A 21,624-nucleotide genomic window follows, 5' to 3' on the forward strand; every position below is an offset into this window, starting at 1 on the left:
AACACTGCTGAGACCCATAGAGACCCCAGAGAGGCACATAGGGACCACATTGAAACCCATAGGTACCCATAGGTATACATTTGGGTCCAGAGATAGCCATAAGAGACCCCACAGAGGCACGTCGCAACCCATAGGGGAGACGTTGGGACACATAGTGACTCATTAGTGACCCAAAGGGAGTCACTGGGACCCATATGGATACATAGAGATCCATAGGGGGACATTGGGACACATAGGGACCCCATAGAGAGACATAGAGACACATAGGGACCCATTTAGAGGCATAATAACCCCATAGAGACCTATAGGGACAGCTAGAGACCCATAGGGAAACATTGGGACCCATAGGGGCTGTATGGGAGATTGGTAATCACAGCCTGAACCTCTGATTAATCAGCTGAGGCAAGTGTGGGGTCAGCTGCGGGAGCACAGGTGAGAGTAATGGAGCTGTGCTCCCGGGAGGGCTGGAGCTCGACTCCACCTCCTCTGAGACCTCATTTAAGGGCTGACCCTCACTCGAGCCGCTTTCCATTATCTTTCCGAGCTCCCTGTTACCGGGTGAGGTCCCAGAAGACTGGAGGCTTGCCAACGTGACTCCCATTTCCAAGCAAGGTTGTCAGGAGGATCCGGGCAACTCCAGGCCTGTTAGCCTGACCTCGGTGCCAGGGAAGGGAATGGAACGAATTGTCTTGAGGGAGATGACAGATGCGGCAGGTGTGGGATGAGCAGGAGATCAGACCTAGCCAGCATGGGTTCGTGAAGGGCAGCTCCTGCTTGACCAATCTGATCTCCTTCTACGATCCTGTGACCCATCTGATGGATGAAGGAAAGAAAGGCTGTTGATGTGCTCTACTTGGACTTCAGCAAAGCCTTCACAACTGTCTCCCATGCTATTCTCCTACAAAAGCTGGCAGCCCTTTTCCAACCTTGAGAATTCTGTGATTCTGTGAGGCAGCATCTCTTGGACATCGCTCTGCAGTGAAGACCGCCCCAGCTTCCTCAGCGAAGGCATCACCACTGGTGAGTTTCTCTCTCGCTTAGAACCTCTGTACATTTGTTACCATCTTTGTTACCATCTGTATAGTTACCACCTAGACAGGGGGACATAGAGAAACACTGGGACCCATAGGGACCCATAGAGATCCAGAGGAAGACATTGGGACCCATAGAGAGACACTGGGACCCATAGGGACACATAGAGACCCACAGACAGTCATTGGGAGCCATAAGGATAAATTGAGACCCATAGAGACCCCATTGAGACCCATAGTGCCTCAAAGAAACCCATAGCGACCCCATAGTCACCCATAGCGTCCCATAGGAACACAAAGATACCCCATAGAGCCCCATAGACACCCCATAGTGACCCAGAGGGGCCCAAAGAGACCCCATAGCTACTCCACAGTGCCCCATAGCAGCCCATGGAGCCTCATAGACACTCCATTGTGCCCCACAGCACCCCATTGCACCCCATAGGGACCCATAGACACAGCATACTGCTCCATAGAGCCCCATAGCACCCCATAGTGCCTCACAGCACCCCATAGCTCAACATAGTGCCACACAGACACCACATAAGGACATGTAGCCTCGCCATAGAGCCCCATAGACATTCCATAGAGCCCCGTAGGCAACCCATTGTGCCCCATAGAGCTCCCATAGCCACCCATAGAAACTCATTTTGCCACATAGACACACCATAGCGTTCCATAGACACCCCATAGAACCCCATAGAGCTCCATAGGCACCCCATAGAGCCCCATAGAGAACCCATAGAGGCACATAGCAACCCATAGGGCGGACATTGGGACACATAGGGACACATAGTGACCCATAGGGAGACACTGGGACCCATAGGGTGACATTGGGACACATAGGGACACCATGGATTACAGTGGGGGACAGTGATACCCGTAGAGACACATAGAGACTCTGCTGAGACCCATAAGAGACCCCATAGAGGCACATAGCGACCACATTGAAACCCAAAGATACCAATTGGAGGGCATTTAAGCCCATAGATACAAATAAGAGACACCATAGAGGCACATAGCTACCCATAGTGGGGATATTGGGACACATAGGGACACATAGTGACCCATAGGGAGACACTGGGACCCATAGGGGGACATTGGGACACATAGGGATCCCATGGATTACAGTGGGGAACAGTGAGACCCGTAGAGACACATAGGGGCTCCAGTGATACCCATAAGAGACCCCATAGAGGCACATAGGGACCTCATTGAAACCCATAGATACCCATAGGAAGACATTTGGGCCCAGAGATACCAATAAGAGTCCCCATAGAAACCCCAAAGGGGGCCATTGGGACACACAGGGGGGACATTTGGCACTTAGGAACACATAGTGACCCATAGGGAGACACTGGGACCCATAGGGGTATATTGGGAAACATAGGGACCCCATGGAACATAGTGGGGGACAGTGAGACTCATAGAGACACATAGGGACTCCGCTGTAACCCTTAAGAGACCCCATAGAGGCACATAGGGACCTAATGTAACCTATGGATACCAATAGGTAGATATTTTGGCCCAGAAATACTCATAAGAGACCCCATGGAGACGCTTAGCAACACATAGGAGGGACATTGGGACACATAGGGACACATTGTGACCCATAGGCTGACACTGGGACCATTAGGGGCACTGGGACACATAGGGACCCCATGGATTACCGTGGGGGACAGTGAGACCTATAGAGACACATAGGGACCTCGCTGAGACCCATAAGAGACCCCATAGAGGCACATAGGGACTGCATTGAAACCCATAGATACCCATAGGAAGACATTTGGGCCCAGAGATATCCATGAGACCCCATAGAGAACCCATAGAGACCCCGTAGTGGCACATAGCAACCCATAGGGGGGACATTGGGACACATAGGGACACATAGTGACCCATAGGGGGACATTGGGACACATAGGGATCCCATGGATTACAGTGGGGGACAGTGAGACCCATAGAGACACATAGAAACACTGCTGAGACCCATAGAGACCCCAGAGAGGCACATAGGGACCACATTGAAACCCATAGGTACCCATAGGTATACATTTGGGTCCAGAGATAGCCATAAGAGACCCCACAGAGGCACGTCGCAACCCATAGGGGAGACGTTGGGACACATAGTGACTCATTAGTGACCCAAAGGGAGTCACTGGGACCCATATGGATACATAGAGATCCATAGGGGGACATTGGGACACATAGGGACCCCATAGAGAGACATAGAGACACCTAGGGACCCATTTAGAGGCATAATAACCCCATAGAGACCTATAGGGACAGCTAGAGACCCATAGGGAAACATTGGGACCCATAGGGGCTGTATGGGAGATTGGTAATCACAGCCTGAACCTCTGATGAATCAGCTGAGGCAAGTGTGGGGTCAGCTGCGGGAGCACAGGTGAGAGTAATGGAGCTGTGCTCCCGGGAGGGCTGGAGCTCGACTCCACCTCCTCTGAGACCTCATTTAAGGGCTGACCCTCACTCGAGCCGCTTTCCATTATCTTTCCGAGCTCCCTGTTACCGGGTGAGGTCCCAGAAGACTGGAGGCTTGCCAACGTGACTCCCATTTCCAAGCAAGGTTGTCAGGAGGATCCGGGCAACTCCAGGCCTGTTAGCCTGACCTCGGTGCCAGGGAAGGGAATGGAACGAATTGTCTTGAGGGAGATGACAGATGCGGCAGGTGTGGGATGAGCAGGAGATCAGACCTAGCCAGCATGGGTTCGTGAAGGGCAGCTCCTGCTTGACCAATCTGATCTCCTTCTACGATCCTGTGACCCATCTGATGGATGAAGGAAAGAAAGGCTGTTGATGTGCTCTACTTGGACTTCAGCAAAGCCTTCACAACTGTCTCCCATGCTATTCTCCTACAAAAGCTGGCAGCCCTTTTCCAACCTTGAGAATTCTGTGATTCTGTGAGGCAGCATCTCTTGGACATCGCTCTGCAGTGAAGACCGCCCCAGCTTCCTCAGCGAAGGCATCACCACTGGTGAGTTTCTCTCTCGCTTAGAACCTCTGTACATTTGTTACCATCTTTGTTACCATCTGTATAGTTACCACCTAGACAGAAGGACATAGAGAGACACTGAAACCCATAGGGACCCATAGACATTCAGAGGAAGACATTGGGACCCATAGAGAGACACTGGGACCCATAGGGACACATAGAGAGACACTGGGACCCATAGGGACACATAGAGACCCATAGACAGTCATTGGGAGCCATAAGGATAAATTGAGACCCATAGAGACCCCATTGAGACCCATAGTGCCTCAAAGAAACCCATAGCGACCCCATAGTCACCCATAACGCCCCATAGGAACACAAAGATACCCCATAGAGCCCCATAGACACCCCATAGTGACCCATAGGGGCCCAAAGAGACCCCATAGCACCCCATAGCTACTCCATAGTGCCCCATAGCAGCCCATGGAGCCTCATAGACACTCCATTGTGCCCCACAGCACCCCATTGCACCCCATAGGGACCCATAGACACAGCATACTGCTCCATAGAGCCCCATACACACCCCATAGTTCCCCACAGCACCCCATAGCAGCCCACAGTGCCCCATAGACACCACATAAGGCCCTACAGCCACACCATAGAGCCCAATTGAACCACATAGACACCCCATATCGCCCCATAGTGCCTGTAGACACCCCATAGAGCCCCATAGTGACCCACTGAACCCCATACAGACCCCATGCAGACCCCATAGAGCCCCACAGACAACACATAGATCCCCAAAGACACCCCATAGACTCCCCATAGAGCCCATAGTGACCCCATATTGCCCCGTAGAGACCCCATTCTTCCGCATACTGCCCCATAGCAAACCATAGCACCACATAGTCACCCATAGCGCCCCACAGGAACCCAAGGATACCCCAAAGCACCCCATAGCCACCCTACAGCACCGCATAGCCACCCCATAGAGCCCCATAGACACCACATAGTGACCCATAGCGCCCCATAGGGGCACAAAGAGACCCCAAATCATCCCATAGCTACTCCACAGTGCCCCATAGCAGCCCATGGAGCCTCATAGACACTCCCTTGTACCCCACAGCGCCCCATTGCACCCCATAGGGACCCATAGACACCCTATACTGCTCCATAGAGCCCCATAGCACCCCATAGTGCCTCACAGCACCCCATAGCACAACATAGTGCCACATAGACACCACATAAGGACATATAGCCGTGCCATAGAGCCCTATAGACATCCCATAGAGCCCCGTAGGCAACCCATTGTGCCCCATAGAGCTCCCATAGCCACCCATAGAAACTCATTTTGCCACATAGACACACCATAGCGTTCCATAGACACCCCATAGAAACCTCAGAACGCCCCCTAGAACCCCATAGAGCTCCATAGGCACCCCATAGAGCCCCATAGAGAACTCATAGAGGCACATAGCAAGCCATAGGGGGGACATTAGGACACATAGGGACACATAGTGACCCATAGGGAGACACTGGGACCCATAGGGTGACATTGGGACACATAGGGACACCATGGATTACAGTGGGGGACAGTGATACCCGTAGAGACACATAGGGACCTCGCTGAGACCCATAAGAGACCCCATAGAGGCACATAGGGACCACATTGAAACAAATAGATACCAATTGGAGGGCATTTAAGCCCATAGATACAAATAAGAGACCCCATAGAGGCACATAGCTACCCATAGGGGGGATATTGGGACACATAGGGACACATAGTGACCCATAGGGAAACACTGGGACCCATAGGGGGACATTGGGACACATAGAGATCCCATGGATTACAGTGGGGGACAGTGAGACCCATAGAGACACATAGGGACACTGCTGAGACACATAGAGACCCCATAGAGGCACATAGGGACCACATTGAAACCCATAGGTACCCCTAGGAATACATTTGGGTCCAGAGATACCCATAAGAGACCCCACAGAGGCACATAGGGACTGCATTGAAACCCATAGATACCCATAGGAAGATATTTGGGCCCAGAGATATCCATGAGACCCCATAGAGAACCCATAGAGACCCCGTAGTGGCACAAAGCAACACATAGGGGGGACATTGGGACCCATAGGGACACATAGTGACCCATAGGGGGACATTGGGACACATAGGGATCCCATGGATTACAGTGGGGGACAGTGAGACCCATAGAGACACATAGGGACAGTGCTGAGACCCATAAGAGACCACATAGAGTCACATAGGGACCACATTGAAACCCATAGGTACCCATAGGAATACATTTGGGTCCAGAGATAGCCATAAGAGACCCCACAGAGGCACATAGCAACCCATAGGGGAGACGTTGGGACACATAGTGACTCATTAGTGACCCAAAGGGAGTCACTGGGACCCATATGGATACATAGAGATCCATAGGGGGACATTGGGACACATAGGGACCCCATAGAGAGACATAGAGACACATAGGGACCCATTTAGAGGCATAATAACCCCATAGAGACCTATAGGGACAGCTAGAGACCCGTAGGGAAACATTGGGACCCATAGGGGCTGTATGGGAGATTGGTAATCACAGCCTGAACCTCTGATGAATCAGCTGAGGCAAGTGTGGGGTCAGCTGCGGGAGCACAGGTGAGAGTAATGGAGCTGTGCTCCCGGGAGGGCTGGAGCTCGACTCCACCTCCTCTGAGACCTCATTTAAGGGCTGACCCTCACTCGAGCCGCTTTCCATTATCTTTCCGAGCTCCCTGTTACCGGGTGAGGTCCCAGAAGACTGGAGGCTTGCCAACGTGACTCCCATTTCCAAGCAAGGTTGTCAGGAGGATCCGGGCAACTCCAGGCCTGTTAGCCTGACCTCGGTGCCAGGGAAGGGAATGGAACGAATTGTCTTGAGGGAGATGACAGATGCGGCAGGTGTGGGATGAGCAGGAGATCAGACCTAGCCAGCATGGGTTCGTGAAGGGCAGCTCCTGCTTGACCAATCTGATCTCCTTCTACGATCCTGTGACCCATCTGATGGATGAAGGAAAGAAAGGCTGTTGATGTGCTCTACTTGGACTTCAGCAAAGCCTTCACAACTGTCTCCCATGCTATTCTCCTACAAAAGCTGGCAGCCCTTTTCCAACCTTGAGAATTCTGTGATTCTGTGAGGCAGCATCTCTTGGACATCGCTCTGCAGTGAAGACCGCCCCAGCTTCCTCAGCGAAGGCATCACCACTGGTGAGTTTCTCTCTCGCTTAGAACCTCTGTACATTTGTTACCATCTTTGTTACCATCTGTATAGTTACCACCTAGACAGGGGGACATAGAGAGACACTGGGACCCATAGGGACCCATAGAGATCCAGAGGAAGACATTGGGACCCATAGAGAGACACTGGGACTCATAGGGACACATAGAGAGACACTGGGTCCCATAGAGATCCAGAGGAAGACATTGGGACCCATAGAGAGACACTGGGACCCATAGGGACACATAGGGACCCATAGACAGTCATTGGGAGCCATAAGGATAAATTGAGACCCATAGAGACCCCATTGAGACCCATAGTGCCTCAAAGAAACCCATAGCAACCCCATAGTCACCCATAGCGCCCCATAGGAACACAAAGATACCCCATAGAGCCCCATAGACACCCCATAGTGACCCATAGGGGCCCAAAGAGACCCCATAGCACCCCAAAGCTACTCCATAGTGCCCCATAGCAGCCCATGGAGCCTCATAGACACTCCATTGTGCCCCACGGCACCCCATTGCACCCCATAGGGACTCATAGACACAACTTACTGCTCCATAGAGCCCCATAGACACCCCGTAGTTCCCCACAGTACCCCATAGCACCCCATAGTGCCCCATAGACACCACATAAGGCCCTACAGCCACACCATAGAGCCCAATTGATCCACGTAGACACCCCATATCGCCCCATAGTGTCTGTAGACACCCCATAGAGCCCCATAGAGACCCACTGAACCCCATACAGACCCTATGCAGACCCCATAGAGCCCGACAGACTGCCCATAGATCTCAATAGACACCGCATAGTGCCCAATAGAGCCTCATAGGGACCCAATAGCGCTCCATAGACACCCCATAGATCCCCATAGAGAACCCATAGCCACCCACAGAACACCATAGAGCCCAATAGGCACCACATAGCACACCATAGACACCCCATAGTGCTTCATAGAGACCCCATTCTTCCACATAGAGCCCCAAAGCGCCGCATAGGAACCCAAGGATACCTCAAAGCACCGCATAGCCCCCCTACAGCACCCCATAGAGCCCCATAGACACCACATAGTGACCCATAGCTCCCCATAGGGGCACAAAGAGACCTCAAATCATCCCAAAGCAACTCCACAGTGCCCCATAGCAGCCCAAGGAGCCTCATAGACACACCCTTGTGCCCCACAGCACCCCATTGCACCCCATAGGGTCCCACAGACACCCTATACTGCTCCATAGAGCCCCATAGCACCCCATAGTGCCTCACAGAACCCCATAGCACACCATAGTGCCACATAGACACCACATAAGGACCTATAGCCGCCCCATAGAGACCCCATAGAACGCCATAGAGCCCCATAGACACCCCATAGAACCCCATAGACATCCCATAGAGCCCCATAGGCAACCCATTTTGCCCCATAGAGATCCCATAGCCACCCATAGAAACTCATTTTGCCCCATAGACACACAATAGCCATGCATAGTGCCCCTTAGAGCCACATAGACACACCATAGCGCCCCAAAGACATTCCATAGAAACCTCAGAACGCCCGATAGAACCCCATAGAGCCCCATAGAGAACCCATAGCCACCCTCAGAACACCATAGAGCCCAATAGGCACCCAATAGCCACCCCATAGTGCCCCACAGACATCACATAGAGCCCCATAGTGCCCCACATCGACACACAGTGCCCCATTGATCCCCATACAGACCTCATAGAGCCCCATAGACACCCCATAGTGCTCCATAGAGACCCATAGGCACCCTACAGTGCCCCATAGCCAGTCCACAACACCCCATACTACCCCATAGAGCACCATAGACACCCTTAGCATCCCGTAGAAACCCATAGGGACACATAAAGACCCATAGCACCTCATAGGCACAACATACAGACCCCATAGATGCACACAGACACCCATAGGGAGACATTGGGACACATAGGGGGACACTGGGACCCATAGAGACCCATAGACAGACATATGGACCCCATAGAGACCCCATAGGGGAACACTGGGACGCATAGAAATTCCATAGACACCCATTGAAACATCATAGGGACACACTGAGTACCATAGAGACCCATAGAAAGACACTGGGACCCATATGTGGACAAAGGGAGACATCATAGAGACTCATAGGGACCCATTGGGACCAATAGGGACCCATAGACAGACATAGAGACCTCATGGAAACCCATGGAGACCCCATAGAGGAACATAGTGAAACAGAGAGAGAATATTGGACCCATAGAAACCACATAGAGATTCCATATATACACATAGGAACACATAGAGACCCATTAGGACCTACAGAGACCTCATACAGAATCCTAGGGACACATTAGGAGCCATTAAGACCCATAGGGACACATAGGACGACTTTGAAACACATAGAGACCAATAGGAAGACATTCGGGCCCAGAGATGCCTATAAGAGACCCCATAAAGACCACATAGAGGCACATAGCAACCCATAGGGGGGACATTGTGATACACAGAAACACTTATTTACCCATAGGGAGACACTGGGACGCAAATGAGGACATTAGGACACATAGGGACCCCATGGATTATAGTGCGGGACAGTGAGAAACATAGAGACAGATAGGGACCCCGCTGAGACCCATAAGAGACCCCATAGAGGCACACAGGGACCACTCTGAAACCCATAGATACCCATAGGAAGATATTTGTGCCCAGAGATACACATAAGAGTCCCCATAGAGTCCCCATAGAGGCACATAGCAACCCATAGGGTGGACATTGGGACACATAGGGACACATAGTGACCCATAGGGAGACACTGGGACCCATAGGGTGACATTGGGACACATAGGGACACCATGGATTACAGTGGGGGACAGTGATACCCGTAGAGACACATAGAGACTCTGCTGAGACCCATAAGAGACCCCATAGAGGCACATAGGGACCACATTGAAACCCATAGATACCCATAGGAGGACATTTAAGCCCATAGATACAAATAAGAGACCCCATAGAGGCACATAGCTAACCATAGTGGGGATATTGGGACACATAGGGACACATAGTGACCCATAGGGAGACACTGGGACTCATAGGGGGACATTGGGACACATAGAGACCCCATGGATTAAGGTGGGGGACAGTGAGACCCATAGAGGCACATAGGGACCACATAGAAACCCATAGATACCCATAGGAAGACATTTGGGCCCAGAGATACCCATAAGAGACCACATAGAGACCCCATAGAGGTACATAGCAACCCATAGTGTGGACATTGGGACACAGAGGGACCCCATGGATTACAGTCGGGAACAGTGAGACCCGTAGACAAGCATAGGAGCTCCACTGATACCCATAAGAGACCCCATAGAGGCACATAGGGACCTCATTGAAACCCATAGATACCCATAGGAAGACATTTGGGCCCAGAGATACCAAAAAGAGTCCCCATAGAAACCCCAAAGGGGGCCATTGGGACACACAGGGGGGACATTCGGCACTTAGGAACAAATAGTGACCCATAGGGAGACACTGGGACCCATAGGGGGACATTGGGACACATAGGGATCCCATGGATTACAGTGGGAGACAGTGAGACCAATAGAGACACATAGGGACACTGCTGAGACCCATAAGAGACCCCATAGAGGCACATAGGGACCACACTGAAACCCATAGGTACCCATAGGAATACATTTGGGTCCAGAGATACCCATAAGAGACCCCACAGAGGCACATAGCAACCCATAGGGGAGACGTTGGGACACATAGTGACTCATAGTGACCCAAAGGGAGTCACTGGGACCCATATGGATACATAGAGATCCATAGGGGGACATTGGGACACATAGGGACCCCATAGAGAGACATAGAGACACATAGGGAGCCATTTAGAGGCATAATAACCCCATAGAGACCTATAGGGACAGCTAGAGACCCATAGGGAAACATTGGAACCCATAGGGGCTGTATGGGAGATTGGTAATCACAGCCTGAACCTCTGATGAATCAGCTGAGGCAAGTGTGGGGTCAGCTGCGGGAGCACAGGTGAGAGTAATGGAGCTGTGCTCCCGGGAGGGCTGGAGCTCGACTCCACCTCCTCTGAGACCTCATTTAAGGGCTGACCCTCACTCGAGCCGCTTTCCATTATCTTTCCGAGCTCCCTGTTACCGGGTGAGGTCCCAGAAGACTGGAGGCTTGCCAACGTGACTCCCATTTCCAAGCAAGGTTGTCAGGAGGATCCGGGCAACTCCAGGCCTGTTAGCCTGACCTCGGTGCCAGGGAAGGGAATGGAACGAATTGTCTTGAGGGAGATGACAGATGCGGCAGGTGTGGGATGAGCAGGAGATCAGACCTAGCCAGCATGGGTTCGTGAAGGGCAGCTCCTGCTTGACCAATCTGACCTCCTTCTACGATCCTGTGACCCATCTGATGGATGAAGGAAAGAAAGGCTGTTGATGTGCTCTACTTGGACTTCAGCAAAGCCTTCACAACTGTCTCCCATGCTATTCTCCTACAAAAGCTGGCAGCCCTTTTCCAACCTTGCGAATTCTGTGATTCTGTGAGGCAGCATCTCTTGGACATCGCTCTGCAGTGAAGACCGCCCCAGCTTCCTCAGCGAAGGCATCACCACTGGTGAGTTTCTCTCTCGCTTAGAACCTCTGTACATTTGTTACCATCTTTGTTACCATCTGTATAGTTACCACCTAGACAGGGGGACATAGACACTGGGACCCATAGGGACCCATAGAGACCCATAGACAGTCATTGGGAGCCATAAGGATAAATTGAGACCCATAGAGACCCCATTGAGACCCATAGTGCCCCATATTGCCTCAAAGAAACCCATAGCGACCCCATAGTCACCCATAGCGCTCCATAGGAACACAAAGACACCCCATAGACACCCCATAGACACCCCATAGTGACCCATAGGTGCCCAAAGAGACCCCATAGCACCCCATAGCTACTCCATAGTGCCCCATAGCAGCCCATGGAGCCTCATAGACACTCCATTGTTCCTCACAGCACCCCATTGCACCGCATAGGGACACATAGACACAACATACTGCTCCATAGAGCCCCATAGACACCCCATAGTTCCCCACAGTACCCCATAGCACCCCATAGTGCCCCATAGACACCACATAAGGCCCTACAGCCACACCATAGAGCCCAATTGATCTACGTAGACACCCCATATTGCCCCATAGTGCCTGTAGACACCCCATAGAGCCCCATAGAGACCCACTGAACCCCATAGAGCCCGACAGACAATCCATAGATCCCAATAGACACCCCATAGTTCCCAATAGAGCCTCATAGGGACCCAATAGCGCTCCATAGACACCCCATAGAGAACCCATAGCCACCCACAGAACACCATAGAGCCCAATAGGCACCACATAACACACAATAGACACCCTCTAGCACACCATAGACACCCCATAGTGCTTCATAGAGACCCCATTCTTCCACATAGAGCCCCAAAGCGCCGCATAGGAACCCAAGGATACCTCAAAGAACCGCATAGCCACCCTACAGCACCCCATAGAGCCCCATAGACACCACATAGTGACCCATAGCTCCCCATAGGGGCACAAAGAGACCCCAAATCATCCCATAGCTACTCCACAGTGCCCCATAGCAGCCCAAGGAGCCTCATAGACACACCCTTGTTCCCCACAGCACCCCATTGCACCCCATAGGGTCCCACAGACACCCTATACTGCTCCATAGAGCCCCATAGCACCCCATAGTGCCTCACAGCACCCCATAGCACACCATAGTGCCACATAGACACCACATAAGGACCTATAGCCGCCCCGTAGAGACCCCATAGAACGCCATAGAGCCCCATAGACACCACATAGAACCCCATAGACATGCCATAGAGCCCCATAGGCAACCCATTGTGCCCCATAGAGATCCCATAGCCACCCATAGAAACTCATTTTGCCCCATAGACACACAATAGCCATGCATAGTGCCATTTGAGCCCCATAGACATCCCATAGAGCCCCATAGGCAACCCATTGTCCCCCATAGAGATCCCATAGCCACCCATATTAACTCATTTTGCCCCATAGACACACAATAGCCATGCATAGTGCCCCTTCGAGCCCCATAGACACCCCATAGAAACCTCAGATTGCCCCGTAGAACCCCGTAGAACTCAATAGGCATCCCATAGAGCCTAATAGCTACCCACTGAACACCACAGAGCCCAATAGGCACCCAATAGCCACCCCATAGTGCCCCACAGACATCACATCTACCCCCATAGTGCCCCACATCGACACACAGTGCCCAACTGAACCCCATACAGACCTCATAGAGCCCCATAGACACCCCATACTACTCCATAGAGCCCCATAGGCACCCTACAGTGCCCCATAGCCAGTCCACAGCACCCCATACTACCCCATAGAGCACCATAGACACGCACAGCATCCCATAGAAACCCATAGGGACCCATAAAGACCCATAGCACCTCATAGACACCCCATAGAGACCCCTTAGACATAGACACCTATAGGGAGACATTGGGACACTTAGGGGGACACTGGGACCCAAAGAGACCCATAGACAGACATATGGACCCCATAGAGACCAATAGAGACCCCATAGGGGAACACTGGGACCCATAGAAATTCCATAGAGACCCACTGAAACCTCATAGTGACACACTGAGTACCATAGAGACCCATAGAAAGACACTGGGACCCATATGGGGACAAAGGGAGACATCATAGAGACTCATAGGGACCCATTGGGACCAATAGGGACCCATAGGGAGACCCCATAGAAACCCATGGAGACCCCATAGAGGCACATAGTGACACATTGAGAGAAGTTGGGACCCATAGAAACCACATAGAGACTCCACATAGACACATAGGAACACATAGAGACACACTGGGACCAGTAGAGACCCCGTATAGACTCATAGGTACACATTAGGAGCCACTAAGACCTATAGGGACACATTGAACCACTTTAAAACACATAGAGACCAATAGGAAGATATTCGGGCCCAGAGATACCCATAAGAGACCCCATAGAGACCCCATGGAGGCACATAGCAACCCATAGGGGGGATATTGGGACACATAGGTACACATTGTGACCCATAGGGAGACACTGGGAGCCATAGGGGGACATTGGGACACATAGGGACCCCATGGATTACCGTGGGGGACAGTGAGACCCATAGAGATACATAGGGACGCCGCTGAGACCCATAAGAGACCCCATAGAGGCACATAGGGACCACACTGAAACCCATAGATCCCCATTGGAAGACATTTGGTTTCAGAGATACCCATAGAGACCCCATATAGGCACATAGCAACCCATACGGGGGACATTGGGATACATAGGGACACATAGTGACCATAGGGAGACACTGGGACACATAGGGGGACACTGGGAAATATAGGGACCCCATGGATTACAGTGAGGGACAGTGAGACCCATAGAGACACATAGGGACACCGCTCTGACCCATAAGAGACCCCATAGATGTACATAGTGAGCACATTGAAACCCATAGATACCCAAAGGAAGTCATTTGGGCCCAGAGATACCCATAAGAGACCCCATAGAGAACCCATAGAGGCACATAGCAACCCATACGTGGGACATTGGGACACATAGGGACAGATAGTGACCCATAGGGAGACACTGGGACACATAGGGACCCCATGGATTACAGTGGGGAACAGTGAGACTAATAGAGACACACAGGGACCCCGCTGAGATCCATAAGAGACCCCACAGAGGCACATAGGGACCACATTGAAAGCCATAAATTCCAATAAGAAGACATTTGGGCATATAGATACCCATAAGAGACCCCATAGAGACCCCAAAGATGCACATAGCAATCCTTACAGGGGACATTGTGACACATGGGGAGTCATACTGATCCATAGGGAGACACTGGTACCCATAGGGGTACAATTGATCACATAGGGACCCCATGGTTTACAGTGGAGGACAGAGAGACCCATAGAGACACATAGGGACCCCAATGAGACCCATAAGTGACCCCATAGAGACACATAGGGACCACACTGAATCCGATAGATACCCATAGGAAGACATTTGGGCCCAGAGATACCCATAAGAGACCCCATAGAGACCCCATGGAGGCACATAGAAACCCACAGGGGGGACATTGGGACTCATGACACATAGTGACCCATAGGGAGACACTGGGACACATAGGGGGACAATGGGACACATAGGGACCCCATGGATTACAGTGGGGGACAGTGAGACCCATCGAGACACATAGGGACCCCGCTGAGACCCATAAGAGACACCATAGAGTCAAATAGTTACCGCATTGAAACACATAGATACACTTAGGAAGACATTTGTGCCCAGAGATACCCATAAGAGACACCATAGAGACCCCATAGACGCACATATGTACCCACAGAGGGGACATTGGGACACATAGGGACACAAAGTGACCTATAGGGATACTCTGGGACCCATAGGGGAACAATGCGACACATAGGGAACCGACGGATTACAGTGGTGGACAGTGAGACCCATAGAGACAAATAGGGAACCTGCTGAGACCCATACGAGAACCCATTGAGGCACAAAGAGTCCACATTGAAACCCATAGATTCCCATAGAAAGATGTTTGATCCCATTGATACACAAAAGAGACGCCATAGAGACCGCTTAAATGCACATAGCAACCCGTAGGGGGGACATTAGGACACATAGGGACACATAGTGACCCATAGGGATACACTGAGACCCATAGGGGGACATTGGGACACATAGGGACACATAGTGACCCATAGGGAGACACTTGGACGCAAAGAAGGACATTAGGACACATAGCGACCCCATGGATTACAGTGCGGGACAGTGAGAACCATAGAGACAGATAGGGACCCCGCTGAGACCCATAAGAGACCCCATAGAGGCACATAGGGACCACATTGAAACCCATAGATACCCATAGGAGGACATTTAAGCCCATAGATACAAATAAGAGACCCCATAGAGGCACATAGCTACCCATAGGGGGGATATTGGGACACATAGGGACACATAGTGACCCATAGGGAGACACTGGGACCCATAGGGGTATACGGGGACACATAGGGATCCCATGGATTACAGTGGGGGACAGTGAGACCCATAGAGACACATAGGGACACTGCTGAGACCCATAGAGACCCCATAGAGGCACATAGGGACCACATTGAAACCCATAGGTACCCATAGGAATACATTTGGGTCCAGAGATACCCATAAGAGACCCCACAGAGGCACATAGCAACCCATAGGGGAGACGTTGGGACACATAGTGACTCATTAGTGACCCAAAGGGAGTCACTGGGACCCATATGGATACATAGAGATCCATAGGGGGACATTGGGACACATAGGGACCCCATAGAGAGACATAGAGACACCTAGGGACCCATTTAGAGGCATAATAACCCCATAGAGACCTATAGGGACAGCTAGAGACCCATAGGGAAACATTGGGACCCATAGGGGCTGTATGGGAGATTGGTAATCACAGCCTGAACCTCTGATGAATCAGCTGAGGCAAGTGTGGGGTCAGCTGCGGGAGCACAGGTGAGAGTAATGGAGCTGTGCTCCCGGGAGGGCTGGAGCTCGACTCCACCTCCTCTGAGACCTCATTTAAGGGCTGACCCTCACTCGAGCCGCTTTCCATTATCTTTCCGAGCTCCCTGTTACCGGGTGAGGTCCCAGAAGACTGGAGGCTTGCCAACGTGACTCCCATTTCCAAGCAAGGTTGTCAGGAGGATCCGGGCAACTCCAGGCCTGTTAGCCTGACCTCGGTGCCAGGGAAGGGAATGGAACGAATTGTCTTGAGGGAGATGACAGATGCGGCAGGTGTGGGATGAGCAGGAGATCAGACCTAGCCAGCATGGGTTCGTGAAGGGCAGCTCCTGCTTGACCAATCTGATCTCCTTCTACGATCCTGTGACCCATCTGATGGATGAAGGAAAGAAAGGCTGTTGATGTGCTCTACTTGGACTTCAGCAAAGCCTTCACAACTGTCTCCCATGCTATTCTCCTACAAAAGCTGGCAGCCCTTTTCCAACCTTGAGAATTCTGTGATTCTGTGAGGCAGCATCTCTTGGACATCGCTCTGCAGTGAAGACCGCCCCAGCTTCCTCAGCGAAGGCATCACCACTGGTGAGTTTCTCTCTCGCTTAGAACCTCTGTACATTTGTTACCATCTTTGTTACCATCTGTATAGTTACCACCTAGACAGGGGGACATAGAGAGACACTGGGACCCATAGGGACCCATAGAGATCCAGAGGAAGACATTGGGACCCATAGAGAGACACTGGGACCCCTAGGGACACATAGAGAGACACTGGGACCCATAGGGACACATAGAGATTCACTGGGACGCATAGGGACACATAGACAGTCATTGGGAGCCATAAGGATAAATTGAGACCCATAGAGACCCCATTGAGACCCATAGTGCCTCAAAGAAACCCATAGCGACCCCATAGTCACCCATAGCGCCCCATAGGAACACAAAGATACCCCATAGAGCCCCATAGACACCCCATAGTGACCCATAGCAGCCCATGGAGCCTCATAGACACTCCATTGTGCCCCACAGCACCCCATTGCACCCCATAGGGACCCATAGACACAGCATACTGCTCCATAGAGCCCCATAGACACCCCATAGTTCCCCACAGCACCCCATAGCAGCCCACAGTGCCCCATAGACACCACATAAGGCCCTACAGCCACACCATAGAGCCCAATTGAACCACATAGACACCCCATATCGCCCCATAGTGCCTGTAGACACCCCATAGAGCCCCATAGTGACCCACTGAACCCCGTACAGACCCCATGCAGACAACCCATAGATCCCCAAAGACAACCCATAGATCCGCAAAGACAGCCCATAGACTCCCCATAGAGCCCCATAGGGACCTCATAGCGCCCCATAGAGACCTCATTCTTCCGCATAGAGCCCCATAGCAAACCATAGCACCCCATAGTCACCCATAGCGCCCCATAGGAACCCAAGGATACCCCAAAGCACCCCATAGCCACCCTACAGCACCGCATAGCCACCCCATAGAGCCCCATAGACACCACATAGTGACCCCTAGTGACCCATAGGGGCCCAAAGAGACCCCATAGCACCCCATAGCTACTCCATAGTGCCCCATAGCAGCCAATGGAGCCTCATAGACACTCCCTTGTGCCCCACAGCACCCCATTGCACCCCATAGGGACTCATAGACACAGCATACTGCTCCATAGAGCCCCATAGACACCCCATAGTTCCCCACAGCACCCCATAGCAGCCCACAGTGCCCCATAGACACCACATAAGGCCCTACAGCCACACCATAGAGCCCAATTGAACCACAGACACCCCATATCGCCCCATAGTGCCTGTAGACACCCCATAGAGCCCCATAGAAACCCACTGAACCCCATACAGACCCCATGCAGACCCCATAGAGCCCCACAGACAACCCATAGATCCCCAAAGACACCCCATAGACTCCCCATAGAGCCCCATAGGGACCTCATAGCGCCCCATAGAGACCACATTATTCCGCATAGAGCCCCATAGCAAACCATAGCACCCCATAGTCACCCATAGCGCCACATAGGAACCCAAGGATACCGCAAAGCCCCCCATAGCCACCCTACAGCACCGCATAGCCACCCCATAGAGCCCCATAGACACCACATAGTGACCCATAGCGCCCCATAGGGGCACAAAGAGACCCCAAATCATCCCATAGCTACTCCACAGTGCCCCATAGCAGCCTATGGAGCCTCATAGACACTCCCTTGTGCCCCACAGCGCCCCATTGCACCCCATAGGGACCCATAGACACCCTATACTGCTCCATAGAGCCCCATAGCACCCCATAGTGCCTCACAGCACCCCATAGCACAACATAGTGCCACATAGACACCACATAAGGACATATAGCCGCGCCATAGAGCCCCATAGACATCCCATAGAGCCCCGTAGGCAACCCATTGTGCCCCATAGAGCTCCCATAGCCACCCATAGAAACTCATTTTGCCACATAGACACACCATAGCGTTCCATAGACACCCCATAGAAACCTCAGAACGCCCCATAGAACCCCATAGAGCTCCATAGGCACTCCATAGAGCCCCATAGAGAACCCATAGAGGCACATAGCAACCCATAGGGGGGACATTGGGACACATAGGGACACATAGTGACCCATAGGGAGACACTGGGACCCATAGGGGGACACTGGGACACATAGGGACACCATGGATTACAGTGGGGGACAGTGATACCCGTAGAGACACATAGAGACTCTGCTGAGACCCATAAGAGACCCCATAGAGGCACATAGGGACCGCATTGAAACCCATAGATACCCATAGGAGGACATTTAAGCCCATAGATACAAATAAGAGACCCCATAGAGGCACATAGCTACCCATAGGGGGGATATTGGGACACATAGGGACACATAGTGACCCATAGGGAGACACTGGGACCCATAGGGGGACATTGGGACACAGAGGGATCCCATGGATTACAGTCGGGGACAGTGAGACCCATAGAGACACATAGGGACACTGCTGAGACCCATAAGAGACCCCATAGAGTCACATAGGGATCACATTGAAACCCATAGGTACCCATAGGAATACATTTGGGTCCAGAGATAGCCATAAGAGACCCCACAGAGGCACGTAGCAACCCATAGGGGAGACGTTGGGACACATAGTGACTCATTAGTGACCCAAAGGGAGTCACTGGGACCCATATGGATACATAGAGATCCATAGGGGGACATTGGGACACATAGGGACCCCATAGAGAGACATAGAGACACATAGGGACCCATTTAGAGGCATAATAACCCCATAGAGACCTATAGGGACAGCTAGAGACCCATAGGGAAACATTGGGACCCATAGGGGCTGTATGGGAGATTGGTAATCACAGCCTGAACCTCTGATGAATCAGCTGAGGCAAGTGTGGGGTCAGCTGCGGGAGCACAGGTGAGAGTAATGGAGCTGTGCTCCCGGGAGGGCTGGAGCTCGACTCCACCTCCTCTGAGACCTCATTTAAGGGCTGACCCTCACTTGAGCTGCTTTCCATTATCTTTCCGAGCTCCCTGTTACCGGGTGAGGTCCCAGAAGACTGGAGACTTGCCAACGTGACTCCCATTTCCAAGCAAGGTTGTCAGGAGGATCCGGGCAACTCCAGGCCTGTTAGCCTGACCTCGGTGCCAGGGAAGGGAATGGAACGAATTGTCTTGAGGGAGATGACAGATGCGGCAGGTGTGGGATGAGCAGGAGATCAGACCTAGCCAGCATGGGTTCGTGAAGGGCAGCTCCTGCTTGACCAATCTGATCTCCTTCTACGATCCTGTGACCCATCTGATGGATGAAGGAAAGAAAGGCTGTTGATGTGCTCTACTTGGACTTCAGCAAAGCCTTCACAACTGTCTCCCATGCTATTCTCCTACAAAAGCTGGCAGCCCTTTTCCAACCTTGAGAATTCTGTGATTCTGTGAGGCAGCATCTCTTGGACATCGCTCTGCAGTGAAGACCGCCCCAGCTTCCTCAGCGAAGGCATCACCACTGGTGAGTTTCTCTCTCGCTTAGAACCTCTGTACATTTGTTACCATCTTTGTTACCATCTGTATAGTTACCACCTAGACAGAGGGACATAGAGAGACACTGGGACCCATAGGGACCCATAGAGATCCAGAGGAAGACATTGGGACCCATAGAGAGACACTGGGAGCCATAGGGACACATAGAGACCCATAGACAGTCATTGGGAGCCATAAGGATAAATTGAGACCCATAGAGACCCCATTGAGACCCATAGTGCCTCAAAGAAACCCATAGCGACCCCATAGTCACCCATAACGCCCCATAGGAACAAAAAGATACCCCATAGAGCCCCATTGACACCCCATAGTGACCCATAGGGGCCCAAAGAGACCCCATAGCACCCCATAGCTACTCCATTGTGCCCCACAGCACCCCATTGCACCCCATAGGGACCCATAGACACAGCATACTGCTCCATAGAGCCCCATAGACACCCCATAGTTCCCCACAGCACCCCATAGCAGCCCACAGTGCCCCATAGACACCACATAAGGCCCTAGAGCCACACCGTAGAGCCCAATTGAACAACATAGACACCCCATATCGCCCCATAGTGCCTGTAGACACCCCATAGAGCCCCATAGAGACCCACTGAACCCCATACAGACCCCATGCAGACCCCATAGAGCACAACAGACAACCCATAGATCCCAAAAGACACCCCATAGACTCCCCATAGAGCCCATAGGGACCC

The sequence above is a fragment of the Coturnix japonica genome, chromosome 17 (assembly GCF_054131305.1).
Source record: "Coturnix japonica strain WE chromosome 17, WE-NBRP24, whole genome shotgun sequence".
NCBI classification, from domain to species: Eukaryota; Metazoa; Chordata; class Aves; order Galliformes; family Phasianidae; genus Coturnix; species Coturnix japonica.